Source organism: Lithobates pipiens, unplaced genomic scaffold, assembly GCF_037356315.1.
Source record: "Lithobates pipiens isolate NorthernLeopardFrog02 unplaced genomic scaffold, aLitPip1_a1.2 Scaffold_19, whole genome shotgun sequence".
Lineage (NCBI taxonomy): Eukaryota > Metazoa > Chordata > Amphibia > Anura > Ranidae > Lithobates > Lithobates pipiens.
In genome coordinates, this window is record NW_027507764.1 from 402628758 (window position 1) to 402645233 (window position 16476).

Below are 16476 nucleotides of genomic sequence, written 5' to 3' on the forward strand. Positions count from 1 at the left end.
CGTGATTGCCTTCCAGCGGGTGGGGGGTCCGATCGGACCCCCTCCCGCTGGTTACGGCGGTCCGGTTCGTTCCAGGAGCGCTCCGTGATGAGGGGATGGCCGTTGGTTTTCGGCCACCCCCTCTGGATCACTCCTGGCCAATGAGAAGCTTCCTCCCACTGTGTATTGTTTACACAGGAAGGAGGAAGTGATGTCATTCTCCTCGGGGCGGTCTTTTTGACCGGACTACGAGGAGAAGACTAATAGTAAGTGTGCACCAACACTACACTGACATGTAGGTACACACAGGCACACACATTTATAGCGCTAGGTACCCCGATATACTACCCAATAATGGTTTTAACCCCCTGATTTCTGCTAGTTAACCCTTTCACCCCCTTTCACCAGCGATCACAGTATAAGTGTCACTGGTGACGCTGGTTAGCCAGTTAGTTATTTAGGTTCCCCGTCAGGTTTTTATATAGCGCCAGGGACCCCCATATACTACCTAATAAAAATTTGAACCCCCTGATTGCCCCTAGTTAACCCTTTCACCACTGATCACCGTATAAGTGTTACGGGTGACTCTGGTTAGTTTGCTTTTTATAGCATCAGGGCACCCACCATTTATTACCCAATAAAGGTTTAACCCCCTGATCACCTGGTGGGTGATCAATTAGGTTTTAGGGTCAGGGTCTGCGTCGCCCCAGGCAGCGCTAGGTTAGTGCCAGTACCGCTAACGCCCATGCGCAAAGCATACACCTCCCGTAGTGGTATAGAATCTGAACAGATCAATATCTGATCAGATCTATACTAGCGTCCCCAGCAGTTCAGGGTTCCAAAAAAACGCATTGTTAGCGGGATCAGCCCAGATACCTGCTAGCACCTGCGTTTTGCCCCTCTGCCCAGCCCACCCAAGTGCAGTATCGATCGATCACTGTCACTTACAAAACACTAAACACATAACTGCAGCGATCGCAGAGTCAGGCCTGATCCCTGCCATCGCTAACAGGTTTTTTGGTAGCATTTTATATTCAAATCCGGAAGGCAGTGCTTGGTTTTCGGGGTCCCGTACGTGGCTAGGCTCCCAAAAAGTCCCCCACATGTGGTATCCCCGTACTCGGGAGAAGCAGCAGAATTTATTTTGGGGTGTAATTTGACTTCTGCCCATAGCATGTGTGAGCAATATATCATTTAGTGACAACTTTGTGCAAAAAAAAAAAAAAGTTTGTAATATTCCCGCAACTTGTGGCAAAATATAAAATATTCCATGGACTCAACATGCCTCTCAGTAAATAGCTTGGGGTGTCTACTTTCCAAAATGGGGTCATTTGGGGGGGTTTTGTGCTATTTTGGCATTTTATGGCCTTCGAAACTGTGATAGGTAGTGAGGAGTTAAATCAAAAATTTGCACCCTTAGAAATCCTGAAGGTGGTGATTGGTTTCCGGGGTGCCGTGCGCGACTAGACTCCCAAAAAGTCCCACACATGTGGTATCCCCATACTCGGGAGAAGTAGCGGAATGTATTTTGGGGTGCAATTCCACATATAACCATGGCATGTGTGAGCAATATATCATTTAGTGACAACTTTTTGTAAAAAAAATTATTTTATTTTTTTTTGTCATTATTCAATCCCTTAGGACAAAAAAAATAAATATTCAATGGGCTCAACATACCCATCAGCAATTTCCTTGGGGTGTCTACTTTCCAAAATGGGGTCATTTGGGGGGGGATTTGTACTGCCCTGCCATTTTAGCACCTCAAGAAATGAGATCGGCAGTCATAAATTAAAAGCTGTGTAAATTCCAGAAAATGTACTCTAGTTTGTAGACGCTATAACTTTTGCGCAAACCAAAAAATATACGCTTATTGACATTTTTTTTACTAAAGACATGTGGCTGAATAAATTTTGCCCTCAATGTATGACTAAAATTTAGTTTATTCGATTTTTCTTATAACAAAAAGAAGAAAATATCTTTTTTTTTCAAAATTTTCGCTCTTTTTCCATTTATATCGCAAAAAAAAAAAAAAAAAAAAAAAACGCAGAGGCAATCAAATACCATCAAAAGAAAGCTCTATTTGTGGGAAGAAAAGGACGAAAATTTCGTTTGGGTGCAATATTGCATGACCGCGCAATTACCAGTTAAAGCAGCGCAGTGCGAAATTGCAAAAAGACCTCTGGTCCTTAAGGTGTTTATTGGTCCGGAGCTGAAGTGGTTAAACTAGCAGCGCTTTACCAGCGTTTTTTCCCCAGCGCTATTGGGGCGCTTTTAACCCCTGCTAGTGGCCAAAGGATTAAAAGCGCCCACAAAGCGCTGTGCCGAAAGCGCTTTTCATGCGCTTCCCATTGATTTCAAAGGGAAGGGGTGCTTTAGGAGTGGTGTATTCACAGCTCCAAAAGCGCTGCAAAGAAGCTGCTTGCAGGACTTTTTTGACGCCCTGCCAGCGCAGCGTCTCAGTGTGAAAGCAGTCTTATAGTTCACCTCTTTTCAGAATGTTTTTTTTACTGCTGCCAAATTGTGTAAAGTTAAACATTTTTTATTCTGCAGTTTGAGTGTAACACTCAGTTTATTCATTATTACTTTTAAATAAATGAAAAAAATGGCACATTACTTTTTTTTTATGATTTTATCAGATCAAAAAAAAAAAAAAAAAAAAATAAAAAAAAAAAAATCGGCCGATTAATCGATTATGAAAATAATCATTAGTTGCAGCCCTACAAAGATGTTTTTATTAAAAAATGTGAGCAGACAGCAGTTTCTCTTTAACTTCTATAATCCCTCCCACCTCCAGCTAACCTTAAAGTGCTCTTAAATGACTGGGCAGATGATGTGCGTCAGGACAAGTCTGATCATAGGCATACACAGAGTCCCCAGCATAGTTAGAAAACTGACCACGCTGTGTTCTCCTGCTTAGAGGAGTTAGTTTTTAACTAGGAAAAGAAGGGCACTGGCAGGATCACCAGGGATTTCACACACAGGAAGCAATACAAAGAACAAGATACTTTCGCATACAAGCACATGGTACAGCAGGCACATATCAGGAATATAAAGTGTTAGGGTAACAAACACTTTAATTTTGCAGCAATAGGGAGATCATAAGAACAGAAGGGAGGGGCCAGTGTTCTGTGCTCTAGAAAACAGATTTTACGGACAAGTCAAAAATCCCATTTCTTAGTACTTTACTTTCTACAACTGGAACTTCCAAAAGCAGTCCAAAAATTGTGGGGTTTGCAACTGAGCATGCCACTGCCAATGGCGATATGCCATTAGTGGCGGCACATGTGCGGGAGTGACGTCATCGCTGCTCCGGCGCTGTGAGTGGCCGGAGCAGCGATCCCCTCCACAGCCCAGAGCTTCATTGAGCACTGGAGAGAGCAGAGACTTACCAACAGTCGCAGCTCTTTGCTCAGTTTTCCTCCTCTGCACTGAGCAATCAGTGGTGTTTGATCGCTCAGTTGTCACTACAGAGCTAGTGGAGGACATATGCAGCATCAGAACAATGCTACATCCACCTAGGGCGGTGATAGCGAACCTTGGCACTCCAGATGTTTTGGAACAACGTTTCCCATGATGCTCAGCTACACTGCAGAATGCATGAGCATCATGGGAAATGTAGTTTAAAAACATCTGGGGTGTCAAGGTTTGCCATCACTGACCTAGGGGAAGTAAAAAAACGAAGAAAAAAAAGAAAAAAAAAAAAAAAAAAAAAAAAAAAAACCCTGAACTTCTTTTAAATGAAGCCAAAAAGGCAGCCCTGCAAAAATTGGAGAAACAGATGCCAGATGCTGAAAAACCCATGAAGCACTCAGATCTGCCTAACTTGGAGGAAGAAATTTAATTTTTTGTTCTATTGGATGTTTTATAGCAGAAAGTTAAAAAAAATAAAAATAAAAAGAGGTTCTCCAAATTGTAAATCTTTATTTATAGCGCCAAAAAATACACAGAAGTGATCAAATACCACCAAAAGAAAGCTTTATTTCGTGGGAAAAAGACACATTTTATTTGAGTAGTGTTGCATGAAAGTCTATTCCGAGTTAAAGTAGAGCAGAGCCAAATTGCAAAAAATGCTCTGGTCAGGAAGGGCGTGAAACCTTACAGGGCTGCAGTGGTTAATGGCATGCCAGTCTTATTCTGTAGGGTTCAATATTGAGTTGGTCCACCCTTTGTAGCTATAACAGGCTTCAACTCTTCTGGAAAGGCTGTCCATAAGATTTAGGCGTGTGTCTGTGGAAATGCTTGACCATTCTTCCAGAAGCATGTAGATTGGTAATTTGACAATACTCAAAGCAAAGATGTTGGTCCAGATCCAGACCAGAGAGTTAGGCCCCTTTCACACTACCGTTCCGTTCAGGCCCGCCTGTCAGTTTTTCAGGCGGACCGGAACGGATGCTCCATAGAGCTCTATGGAGCGTCGGATGTCAGCAGTGACAAGTCCGCTGACATCCGACCCGAAAAAGTGTGACGGAGGAAAAAGCTATTTTTCCATCCGTCATCGGATCGGGTGACGACAGACACTGTGGTACGTCGTTATCCGATCTCCCTAGAGGAGAGCGGCGCTGTGACAGGTCGGTCCCTGCGCAGTGTGAAGAGACGGACCTGTCATCTCCCTGCTCAGCAGAGATCGCTCCGGCGATCCCACCTCTGCAAGCGGATATCCACTGGGCGGATCATCACTGATCCGCCCCATGTGAAAGGACCCTAAAGGAAAGTGAATACGTCGCACTAAGTACTTGCCAGAGAGGAAAGTCCTCAATTCACATCAAACAAATAAGATGTCTTTCATCTGCGATGGTAGACTTTGTGAGAAGTAGACTTCATAGTCTTTAAAGGGGTAGAGATCATAGAATCCAAAAGTCCCTCTTCTTGAAAACAATGGCTTCAACTGTGAAGCTGTTAATCAGCATACTGGCCCTTAGGATAGGAGGTCTGGGCAATCTGGTATGGCCCAAGCATCATGAACACCCTTTTTATTAATCTTGCAGCAAAGGTAACGAAAAATCTGGAGCGACACAAAGGCTGCTTTGTTTTCCTTCATCTTAAAAAAGGGGGGCCGGTTTAAAAAAAAAAAAAAAAAAAAAAAAAAAATTAAAAATTAAAAGTCAGCAGCTGCAAACACTGTAGCTGCTGACTTTTAAAAAGCACACCTACCTGTCCAGGGCGCCCGCGATGTAGGCCGCCCGAGCCATTTTGGCTAAGGGAAAAAGGCAGTGGAGCCTTGCGGCTTCACTGGCCGTTTCCTACTGCGCATGCGCGAGTCGCGCAGCGCGTTGTGAATGGCTTGTGTTGTGTTCTGGGACACACAGTTCCCAGAACACAGCGCGACTCATTACCCAGAAGACGCCGCACGGAGGAGAGAAGATAGAAGATCTCCGGAGGAGAAAGAGGCAGATTAGGACGATGTGCCTAGCAACAGGCATTTCTGGTAAGTAAAAAAAAAAATCATTATTTTTTCTCATTTTTAATGTATTTTTTTTTTTTCAGGGTGGCCCTCCACTTTAACTAGGGACAGGTTTGTTCCTGTACAGTCCAATGTAGAGGGGGAAAAAAATGCAACACGTTCCATTTTTTACTGAACTGGAACTGACTGCACTGGTGTGAACGACATTTTAACCTGTCCATGAGTTTTTTGTTTTTTCTCTGCATGAAAAACACCCCATGCACTGGACTGCATCTGGTGTGAAATTCAAATGGCATATGAGTCAGGCATCTTTTAATGGCCAGGCATGTAAGGGAAAAGATTTTGTGCATTACGACAAAAATGAAAACCACTCTGGAGGTGTGTCACGATTTGTTAAAAGGGAATAAAACACAGAAAGTAAGGCAACGTTTGTCAGTGTTCTGCCAAGAACGTGTCCTGGAAAACCATATCCTGCTAATTGTTTATTGCCTTAAACCAATTAGCTGAACTTTACCAAAACAAAAATTCCAGCAATAGTTTGTTGCAGAGCTGTACCTGCAATAGTGAAAGTTTTAAGAGTCTCAAATGTCATATCCCAGTGAAGCAACTGGCCTTGGATGATACAGAGATGAAAAAAAAAACATCCTACATAAAAAAGTTTTACCTAATTTATCTGCAGCCCTGTTCCCTACACCCCTTCAAAGGGGCAGAATCGTGTTAAAAACCTTCTATATCGATTATCACATGCTTTTCAGGCGTTTTAACGCCAAAAAAAAAAAAATAGCACCTGAAAAGAGCTTCTCAAGCCTCCTCAGTGTGAAAGCCCAAGTGCACGGTTAAGGGTTTGGCATTTGTTTTTTTCTCAATTTCGTGGTTTTTTTTTGTTTGTTTTTTAAACATTCAGCTGTCAGCGGGAAACCCAGCTAAATGCAGGAAAACGACATGCAAAAACGAGGGGTTAAAATGCAAAATGCACTGCAAAATGTGCTTGAAAAAATAAATAATTTAAAAATTAATTTAACCACTTTCAGACCGGACCATTTTGCTGGTAAATGACCAGAGGTCTTTTTACACTTTGGCACTGCGCTGCTTTAACTGGTAATTGCGCGGTCATGCAATGTTGTACCCAAACGAAATTTGCGTCCTTTTCTTCCCACAAATAGAGCTTTCTTTTAAAGGTATTTGACTGACTCTGCGATTTTTATTTTTTGCGATATAAACGTAAAAACACCGCAAATTTTGAAAAAAAATGATATTTTCTACTTTTTGTTATTAGAAAAATCCAATAAACTCAATTTTAGTCATACATTTAGGCTAAAATGTATTCTGCCACATGTCTTTGGTAAAAAAAAAAAAAAAGTCAATAACTGTATATTTATTGGTTTGCGCAAAAGTTGTCACATCTACAAACTAAGGTACGTTTTCTGGAATTTACGCAGCTTTTAGTTTACGACTGCCTATCTCATTTCTTGAGGTGCTAAAATGGCAGGGCAGTACAAAACCCCCCCAAATGACCCCATTTTGGAAAGTAGACCCCCTAAGGAAATTGATAAGTGGCATGTTGAGCCCATTGAATATTTTATTTTTTTGCCTCAAGCAATTGAATAATGACAAAAAAAAAATTTTTTTTTTTTTTTTACACAAAGTTGTCACTAAATGATATATTGCTCACACATGCTATGGGCATATGTGAAATGACACCCCAAAATAAATTCTGCTGCTTCTCCTGAGTACGGGGATACCACATATGTGGGACTTTTTGGGAGCCTAGCCGCGTACGGGGCCCCGAAAACCAAGAACCGCCTTCAGGTTTTCTAAGGGCGTAAATATTTGACTTCACTCCTCACTACCTATTACAGTTTTGAAGGCCATAAAATGCCAAGATTGCACAAAACCCCCACAAATGACCCCATTTTAGAAAGTAGACACCCCAAGCTATTTGCTGAGAGGCATGTTGAGTCCATGGAATATTTTATATTTTGCCACAAGTTGCGGGAAAATTACAAACTTTTTTTTTTTTTTTTTTTCACAAAGTTGTCACTAAATGATATATTGCTCACGCATGCCATGGGCATATGTGAAATGACACCCCAAAATAAATTCTGCTGCTTCTCCCGAGTACGGGGATACCACATATGTGGGACTTTTTGGGAGCCTAGCCGCGTACAGGGCCCCGAAAACCAAGCACCGCCTTCAGGCTTTCTAAGGGCGTTACAGTTTTGAAGGCCATAAAATGCCAAGATGGCACAAACCCCCCCCCCCCAAATGACCCCATTTTGGAAAGTAGACACCCCTAAATTTAGGGGTACACTAGTGAGACTAGGTAATAAATGGCGGGTGCCCTGAAACTATAAAAAAATAACTAACCAACCAGCGTCACCTGTAACAGTTATATGGTGATCACTGGTGAAAGGGTTAACTAGGGGGCAATCAGGGGGCTTTATGCGGTAGTATATGGGGGTCCCTAGCGCTATAAAAAGCTGCGGCGAACCTAAATACCTACCTGCCTAACTAGCGTCACCTGTGACACTAATACAGCGATCAGAAAAACGATCGCTTATTAGGCTGGGTTCACACTGGAGCGATGCGGGAACGCCACGAATCCGCGGCGGGTTCCCGCATCGCATGCCACCCGGCGGCAGTTCACACTGCCCTATGCGAACTGCTGGGAGTGTCAGTGAAATGTTAATGACACCCCCAGATCAGTTCGCATATCGCAGTGCGATCTGCAAACTCGGATCGCATGGTGTGAACACCCATGGGATCCGATTCTGCTGCGGACCAAAAAAAGGGTCCCTTGCGAGTTTGCGGCGGGTGCAACGTGAATTCAGCCATACTATCTGTATGGCTGAACTCGAATCGCACAGAGATCGGATGTGATTTGCACTGCAGTGCGGTGTGAATCACATCCGTTCTCATAAACCGCTGCAATGTGAACCCAGCCTTAGTGACACTGGCGACGGGGGGTACCTTAGAACTAAAGGGGGCTAACCCTAACTGCCCTAACAGTTATTACAGTCACAAATGACACCCGCCGGGTGATCAGGGGGTTAAACCTTTATTAGGTAATAAATGGCGGGTGCCCTGAAACTATAAAAAAATAACTAACCAACCAGCGTCACCTGTAACAGTTATATGGTGATCACTGGTGAAAGGGTTAACTAGGGGGCAATCAGGGGGCTTTATGCGGTAGTATATGGGGGTCCCTGGCGCTATAAAAAGCTGCGGCGAACCTAAATACCTACCTGCCTAACTAGCGTCACCTGTGACACTAATACAGCGATCAGAAAAACGATCGCTTATTAGGCTGGGTTCACACTGGAGCGATGCGGGAACGCCACGAATCCGCGGCGGGTTCCCGCATCGCATGCCTCCCGGCGGCAGTTCACACTGCCCTATGCGAACTGCTGGGAGTGTCAGTGAAATGTTAATTTCCCCCAGATCAGTTCGCATATCGCAGTGCGATCTGCAAACTCGGATCGCATGGTGTGAACACCCATGCGATCCGATTCTGCTGCGGACCAAAAAAAGGGTCCCGTGCGAATTTGCGGCGGGTGCGGCGAATGGCTGAACTTGAATCGCAGAGATCGGATGTGATCTGCAGTGCGGTGCGAATCACATCCGTTCTCATAAACCGCTGCAATGTGAACCCAGCCTTAGTGACACTGGCGACGGGGGGTGATCACGGGGTTAAACCTTTACTGGGGTGGTTAGGGGGGTACATTAGAACTAAAGGGGGCTAACCCTAACTGCCCTAACAGTTATTACAGACACAAATGACACCAATGCAAAAAAAAAAAAAAATGCATTGGTGTCACTGTGACTGGGGGGGCAGGGGTAATTGGGGGGGTGATCGGGGGGGTGTGAGTGTGCCTGGCATGTTCTACTGTGAAGTGTCGTGTTGGTGCAACTCACCGATCCTCTCTCCTCGGTGTCGGAACGAAAAATACCGACACGGAGGAGAGATTACATCACTTCCTCTCCTGTGTTTACATTACAGGAGAGGAAGTGATGTCACGAAGGATTTCCATTCGTCGGGAGCGATCGCGAGGGGGTGGCCATGAATGAATGGCCGCCCCCTCATCCCGGATCGCTCCCGAAAGAATACCGACCGCCGCAGGCACCGGGGGGGGGGCCCGATCGGGCCCCCCACCCGCGGGAAGGCAGGGACGTACAGGTACGCCCATATGCCTGCCCGTGCCATTCTGTCGACGTACATCGTCGTGCGGCGGTCGGCAAGTGGTTAAAAAGCGCATCAAGCGCAGCCAAATAGATGTGAACCTAGACTTAATGTGACCTATAAACTGTACAACTCAATTGGGAAAAAGAAAAAAAAAAACACTAAAATAATGTGGTTTCATAGGTGTGCACACCCATATATAAAACAGTGTTCAGCATTAAGCAATCACATTCAAAGCATGTTAAATAGGAGTCAGTACACAACAGCCATTCAAAGAGCCTCCGATTAACCCCAAAAAAGTTCAGCTGTTCTAGTAGGTCTTTCCTGACATTTTCTTAGTCACATCTTAGAGCAAAAGCCATGGTCCGCAAAGAGGTTCCAAAGCCTCAGAGGGATCTCATTGTTTAAGGGCATCAGTCATGAGAAGGGTACAAAAGAAATTCCAAGGCATTAGATATACCATGGAAAACAGTTAAGACAGTCATCAAGTGGAGAAAAGACGAGAATAAAACTGGCCGGGGAGGCTGCCAAGAGGCCTCAGCAACATTAACTGCTTGCCACCCTCCGGCCTTCATGAGTTTATAGATCACATTAACCAACTCCCACCCGGCCTATAGCAGAATTACGGCTGGCATGGGTTCAGTTATCCTGATTGGACTTCATATGACGTCCATCAGGATAAGCAGCGATTGATGGTGTGGTGTGTCAATCTGACACACTGAATCTCTGATCCCGGTAAAGAGCTTCTGATGGAGGCTCTTCAACACATGATCAGATGTGTCCAATCAAAATCACAGCTAATCACAGTGTAAGCAGGAAAAGTCGTGCATCGGCTTTTCCTCTATTGCGTCTGACAGACACGAGTAGAGGAGAGCCGATCGGCTGCTCTCCTGACATGATTAACTAACAGCACTTAACAGTGTAATAAACAGTGTTGCATAGCCGCGTCATTTTCATTTAAAAAGCAACAGCGCTGAAAGGACGTCCTCCCCTTTGCGCGCTCTCTGTGATCACCGAACCGATTAAGGGGCCGATCCCGGCCCCTTACCACATGATCAGCTGTCAGCCAATGACAGCTGATCACGTGTGTAAACAAAAGCTCGGTAATCTTTTTTTCTCCTCACGCTGTCACAGGATAGGAGAGCAGAAAAAAAAAAAAAAAGCCGATCACCGGCTTTTGTTCAAGGAACATCGGTCCTGAATAGGAATGAGGCACATCTGCCACCTCCTCTGTGCCAATCAGTGCCACCTATCAATGCCCATGAGTGCCACATATCAGTGCCTCATCATTGCCACCTAGCAGTGCTGCCTTTCAGTGTAATCTACTAGTGCCCATCGTTACCACCCAGTGCCCAATGACGCCTATCAATGCCCTTCAGTGCCACCTCTCAGTGCACACCAGTGCCGCCATATTAGTGTACATCAATGAAGGAGAAAAATTACCTGTTTGCAAAATTTTAAAACAAAAATAGATATATTTTTGGTTTTTTTTAATTCGGTCTTTTTAAATTTATCACCAAAAGAAAGCTCTATTTTGTGGGGGGGGGGGATGCAATTGTCATTCAAAGTATGACAGCACTGAAAGCTGAAAATTGGTCTGGACAGGAGGGGGGGGGTTTAAGTGCCCAGTAAGCAAGTGGTTAATAGGGGGGGGGGGGGGGGGATGTAAACATTCCTTGTAACAGTAATATGCAATGACAGGTACTCTTTATGAAGGGATCTGGAGTCTACAAGACCCCACACACCGCCTCTGCACTTCAAAGTATTCAAAACGTCAGGATCAGTGTTTTTGAGTACTTTTTATTTTAAAACTGGCGCCTTTAGGATGGCAGTAATGCAGAAGCACTGTCATGACAGCGCTTCTGGGTTGCTATATCAAAACCTGAGCAAAGCCAATCCGCGGATCTAAGGGGAGGATGCGCGTAACAGAGCATCTGCTGAGCCACATTGGTTGTTTAACCCCTTCATGACTAAACCTATTTTTGACATTTGGTGTTTACAAGTTAAAAGCCGTATTTTTTTGCTAGAAAACGACTTAGAATCCCCAAACACACACACACTTTTTTTTTTGCATTGAATAAAATGGCGATTGTTGCAATGTTTTACGTCACATGGTATTTGTGCAGCGGTGTTTTAAATGCAATTTTTTTGGGAAAAGAGACACTTTCATGAATTTAAAAAAAGATAATTAAAAGAGTAAAGTTAGCCCAATTTTTTTTGTATAATGTGAATGATGATGTTACGCTGAGTAAATAGATACCAAACATGTCACACTTTATAATTGCATGCACTCATGAAATGGCGACAAACTAAATTCACGGTTACCAGGTTAGAGTTACAGAGGGAGTGCTAGAATTATTGCTCTTGCTTTGACGATCGCTGCAATACCTCACGTGTGATTTGAACACAGTTCACATATGCAGGAGCGACTTCCGAATGCATTTTCTTTGCTGCGCAAGCAGCTAATTTAAAATTAATAAATTGTTTAAAAAAAAAAAAAAAAACTTTTATTGCCGTCACAAGGAATGTAAACATCCCTTGTGGCAGTAATAGGTGGTGACAGGTACTCTTTATGGAGAGATCGGAGGTCTAAAAGACCCCAAATCCCTCCTTTGCACTTCAAAGTATTCAGATCACCGATTTTGGCAATTCTGAATACTATTTTTTTTTTTTTTTTAAACCGGCGCCATTGGCAGCCGAGTAAAGGAGAAGTGACGTCATGACACTGCTTCCGTGTTTACAATTTGGAGACTGGAATTAAGCCACTTACGGCTTCATTCCAGTTTGTCCCTAGCCACCACAAGCGGCGGTTTGTTGATCGGGGCTCCCGATGGAACGGGAGCCCCGGTAAGAGTAAATAGGAAGCGGCAGGAGCGTCCCCTCCTGCTCCTCCGGTATAACAGCCGAGCGCTTTTAGCCACATCAGTTGTTATAGCTGGCATGACAATCGCCGGCTCTAAAAAAAAAAAAAAAAAAAAAAAAAAAAAAAAAAAAAAAAAAAAAAAAAAAAAAAAAAAAAAAACAGTACCAGGATGATGCCTCCGAAAGTCGAGTACGCAAATCTGTGTACACTCAGCGGCAAGGCGTTATACAAAACTGACCATCCGCTCTAATGAACAATACCGGGATGATACATGCAGCTGCAGGCATCACCCCAGTACAAACCCTTAAAGCAATATTGCTTTCATCAGTAAGTTTATGACAGATACTTCAAAGAAAGTGAATAATCAGCAGCTCTCCAGTATTTAAATCACTGGAGAATGAAAATCTTGGAAAAAAAAAATAAAAAAAATTTATAATTTCTTAGTTTAAGTTAATTATGTAAATAATTTTTCTCCTCCAACGATAGGCAGCATTGATAATCAGGGCAATGATTATTAGTGCAGGATGTGCCCACTGAGTAATTCCGCTTATCGGCTCTCTAGTGCTGTCAGCGTTTAGAGAGGAATGCTGATAACTGGGGTTGCACTGATCACAATATTAGGCATTAAGCAAAGTGTTCTGGTGCGTTATGTACACAGTGCGGGGTCCAGGGGTGCATTATGTACACAGTGCGGGGTCCAGGGGTGCATTATGTACACAGTGCGGGGTCCAGGGGTGCATTATGTACACAGTGCGGGGTCCAGGGGTGCGTTAAGTACACAGTGTGCGAGTATCTGTACTGGCCAAAGTGCTCTGATACCCTCCAAATACCCCATAATGACAACATGAAAGAAGTTTGAAATCTTTGCAAACATTAAAAAAAATATATATATAAATAATAATAATAATAATCTCATGTACTTAAGATACACAACCTTTGTTGAAGCACCTTTGGCACAAAATACAGCCTCAAGTCTTTTTCAGTATGATTCTACAAGCTCGGCACACCCATTTTTGGGTTGTTTCTCCCATTATTCTTTGCAGGACCTCTCAAGTTCAATCAGTTTGGATGGGGAGCATCGTGCACAGCAAAGTTCAGATCTCTGTTTCAAGTCTGGCTGGACCACTCAAGGACATTCACAGAGTTCTCCCATAGCCACTCAGTTATCTTGGCTTGTGCTTAGGGTCCTGTTGGATGATCAATCTTCACCCCTGTCTGAGGGCCTGCGCAGGTTTTCATCAAGGATGTCTCTGTATATTGCTGCATTCATCTTTCCCTCAAACCTGACTAGTTTCCCCAGTTCCCTCCGCTGGAAAAAAAAAACCCACAGTATAATGCTGCCTCCACCATGCTTCACTGTAGGGATAGTAATGGCCATGTTTTCTCCAGACATGACATTTGCCATTCAGACCAAAGAGTAAAATCTTTGTCTCAGACCAAAGAATTTTGTTTCTTATAGTTCGAGAGCCCTTCAGATGCCTTTTGGCAAACTCCAGACAGGCTGTCATGTGGCTTACTGAGAAGTTGCTTCCATCTGACCATTCTACCATGCAGGCATGAAGGTTCTCTCTCCACAGGGAAACGCTGGAGCTCCATCAGAATGACCACTGGGTTCTTGGTAACCTCCCCAACTAAGAACCTTCTCCCTGATCGCTTAGTTTGGCTGTGCTACCCGCTCTAGGAAGAGTTCTGGTGGTTCCAAACATCTTCCATTAACAGATGATGGAGGCCACTGCGCTCATTGGGACCTTCAATAATGCAGACATTTTTTCTGTGCCCTACCCCAGATCTGTGCCTCGATAAAATCCTCTCTTTGAGGACTACAGACAATTCCTTGGACTTCATGGCTTGGTTTGTGCTCTGACATGCACTGTTAAAGCAGAAGTCTACCCACCACTGCAAAAATGAAAAGCCAGCAGCTACAGTATGTGTAGACAGTACATACTGTAGCTGCTGGCTTTTAACAATAGGCCACTTACTTGTCCTGGAGTCCAGCGATGTCGGCACCACAGCTGATGTTTGCATCAGCCGCCGGGTGCATGCCGCTGCCATTGCGGGTAAGGAAACCTGGCAGTGTAGCCTTACGGCTTCACGCCTGGAACCCTACTGCGTATGCGCGAGGCTCCGCTACTCTCTCCTACTGGCACGGCGAGAGGGGGAGGAGGGAGCCAATCGGTGATGCCAATATCCACGGTTTTGGCTCCTGGAAGTGGGAACAGGATACCTGTCAAGGATTGTAGCACCGGGGGGTGGGGGTGCAAATGAGCTGAAGTTCCACTTTTGGGTGGAACGCCGCTTTGACTGTGAGACTTTACATGCCTTTCCAAATCATGTTCAATCAACTGAATTTACCACAGGCGGATTCCAATCAGGTTGTAGAAACATCTCAAGGATGATCAATGGAAAGAGGATTCACCGGAGCTCCATTTGGAGTGCCATGGCAAAGGCTGTGAATACTTATGTACATGGGACTTTCCATTTTTAATACATTTGCAAAGATTTCAAACAAACTTCTTTCATGTTGTTATCATCGGGTATTGTTTGTAGAATTTTAAAGGAAAATCTTGATTTTAATCCATTTTGGAATAAGGCTGTAACAGAACAAAATGTAGAAAAAGTGAAGCCCTGTGAACACTCTCCAGATACACTGTATAGGAGCATTAGTAAACACTATACAACGTATTACTAGATCTTATACAAAACCCATCAGACTGTACAAGTATTACTAGATACTAGACAAAGTATTTCTAAATAATACACAAACCCATTAGCCAGCACTCGACAATAGTAGTAAATACTGTATAAAAACAATCAGCCATTACTAAGTCCAATGTTCTCAGTGGCAACTGAGCAATGAGACAACTGTTCAGAGCGGCCACTCCCCCTCCCCCACCTCCTGTGTGAGGAAAGTTAGAAGCATACACTGTGCCCCGGCCTACACACACGCGCGTGCTCCGTATTTTATATATACTAATATACTTGCCTGACACCGCCTGCTCCGTGACAGAGCTCAGCCTACATAGAGCCCCACACGGTGCAGATAACCGAGCAGAGCACACAGCAAACTCCGGGGAAGCGCAGTCACCGCTCAGCTAGAGGGCGGAGTCTAATCTAGAGGACGGCTGACAAAATACAAAACTCGCAGCCCGCGTCACGCCGCAAGCAGTCAGCTGCAAGGGGAGGGGCATGAAAAGAATCGCTCACTCCTAGACGCCGCTATAGGCGGTGCTAATAGACGTGACGCAAAGGGGGGCGGGGATGTGGATGCTTGTGCCTTACATGGACGCTGAAGCGCTCATTGTATAGTTGGAAGCGCGGGCAGTTTGTATGTGTATGGGCTACAGTGTGAATGGCGGCTGAAGGTTTCTCAGAATAAATACATAATTGTGGCGGGTGAGGTATATATTACAGTTCTATGTGGGACGATGTTTCCCGCACACGTATATTGTGACGTGCCTAGGATTACCCTTCTGTGTAGAACGTTGAAGTCCTGTATGAGGAGCACGGCAGTGTGATTCCTGAGGTAAAAGCAGGATGGCGGGCGGTGTTTGTCCAAATTTACTTCTAGTCCGGTCCAATTCTGACATCCCCTCTCCTAAATGTAACATAAACATTTATTTTTATTTTGGTAGAAAACTTTTTTTTTTTACAGCAGAGGCTCTAGGCCAGGGGTGTCAAATTCAAATCAATTGGGGGCTGCATCAGCAGTATGGTTGTCCACAAAGATCCCGTTGTATCTGGGGTGAGCTCAGGGGCGGACTGACCATTGGGCCACTGAGGCACTGCCCTAGGGCCCCATCAGGGTTGCCACCCTCAGTAAAACCAGGGAAAGTATGTAAAAATCTGTGTTTTTTTTTTTTTTTTTTTTTTTACATCTGTCTCTGAACTGTCCTTTACCGACATCCTTTTGGTCTAGAAATCCTGAGATTATAGCTGCCCCACCTCTCACCTTCTCAGCCAATAGAAACATGTCAGTGTATACTGTGTGTGTGTGTATATACTGTGTGGCCCCATAATCTCCTATTGCCCGGGGGCCCCATGAGTTGTCAGTCC

At 44.3% G+C, this 16476-nt stretch overlaps 1 protein-coding gene across 2 annotated transcripts in view; it reads right to left on the reverse strand.

Annotated features, from left to right (window-relative positions):
* Positions 1–15557, reverse strand: part of CEP192 (centrosomal protein 192) — a 341693-nt gene extending 326136 nt beyond the window's left edge. For both annotated transcript variants that reach the window (XM_077492401.1, XM_077492400.1), the window contains exon 1: positions 15407–15557. The gene's annotated coding sequence lies outside the window, so the exon portion shown is untranslated. The remainder of the gene's footprint in view (positions 1–15406) is intronic.
* Positions 15558–16476: the final 919 nt, after the last annotated feature.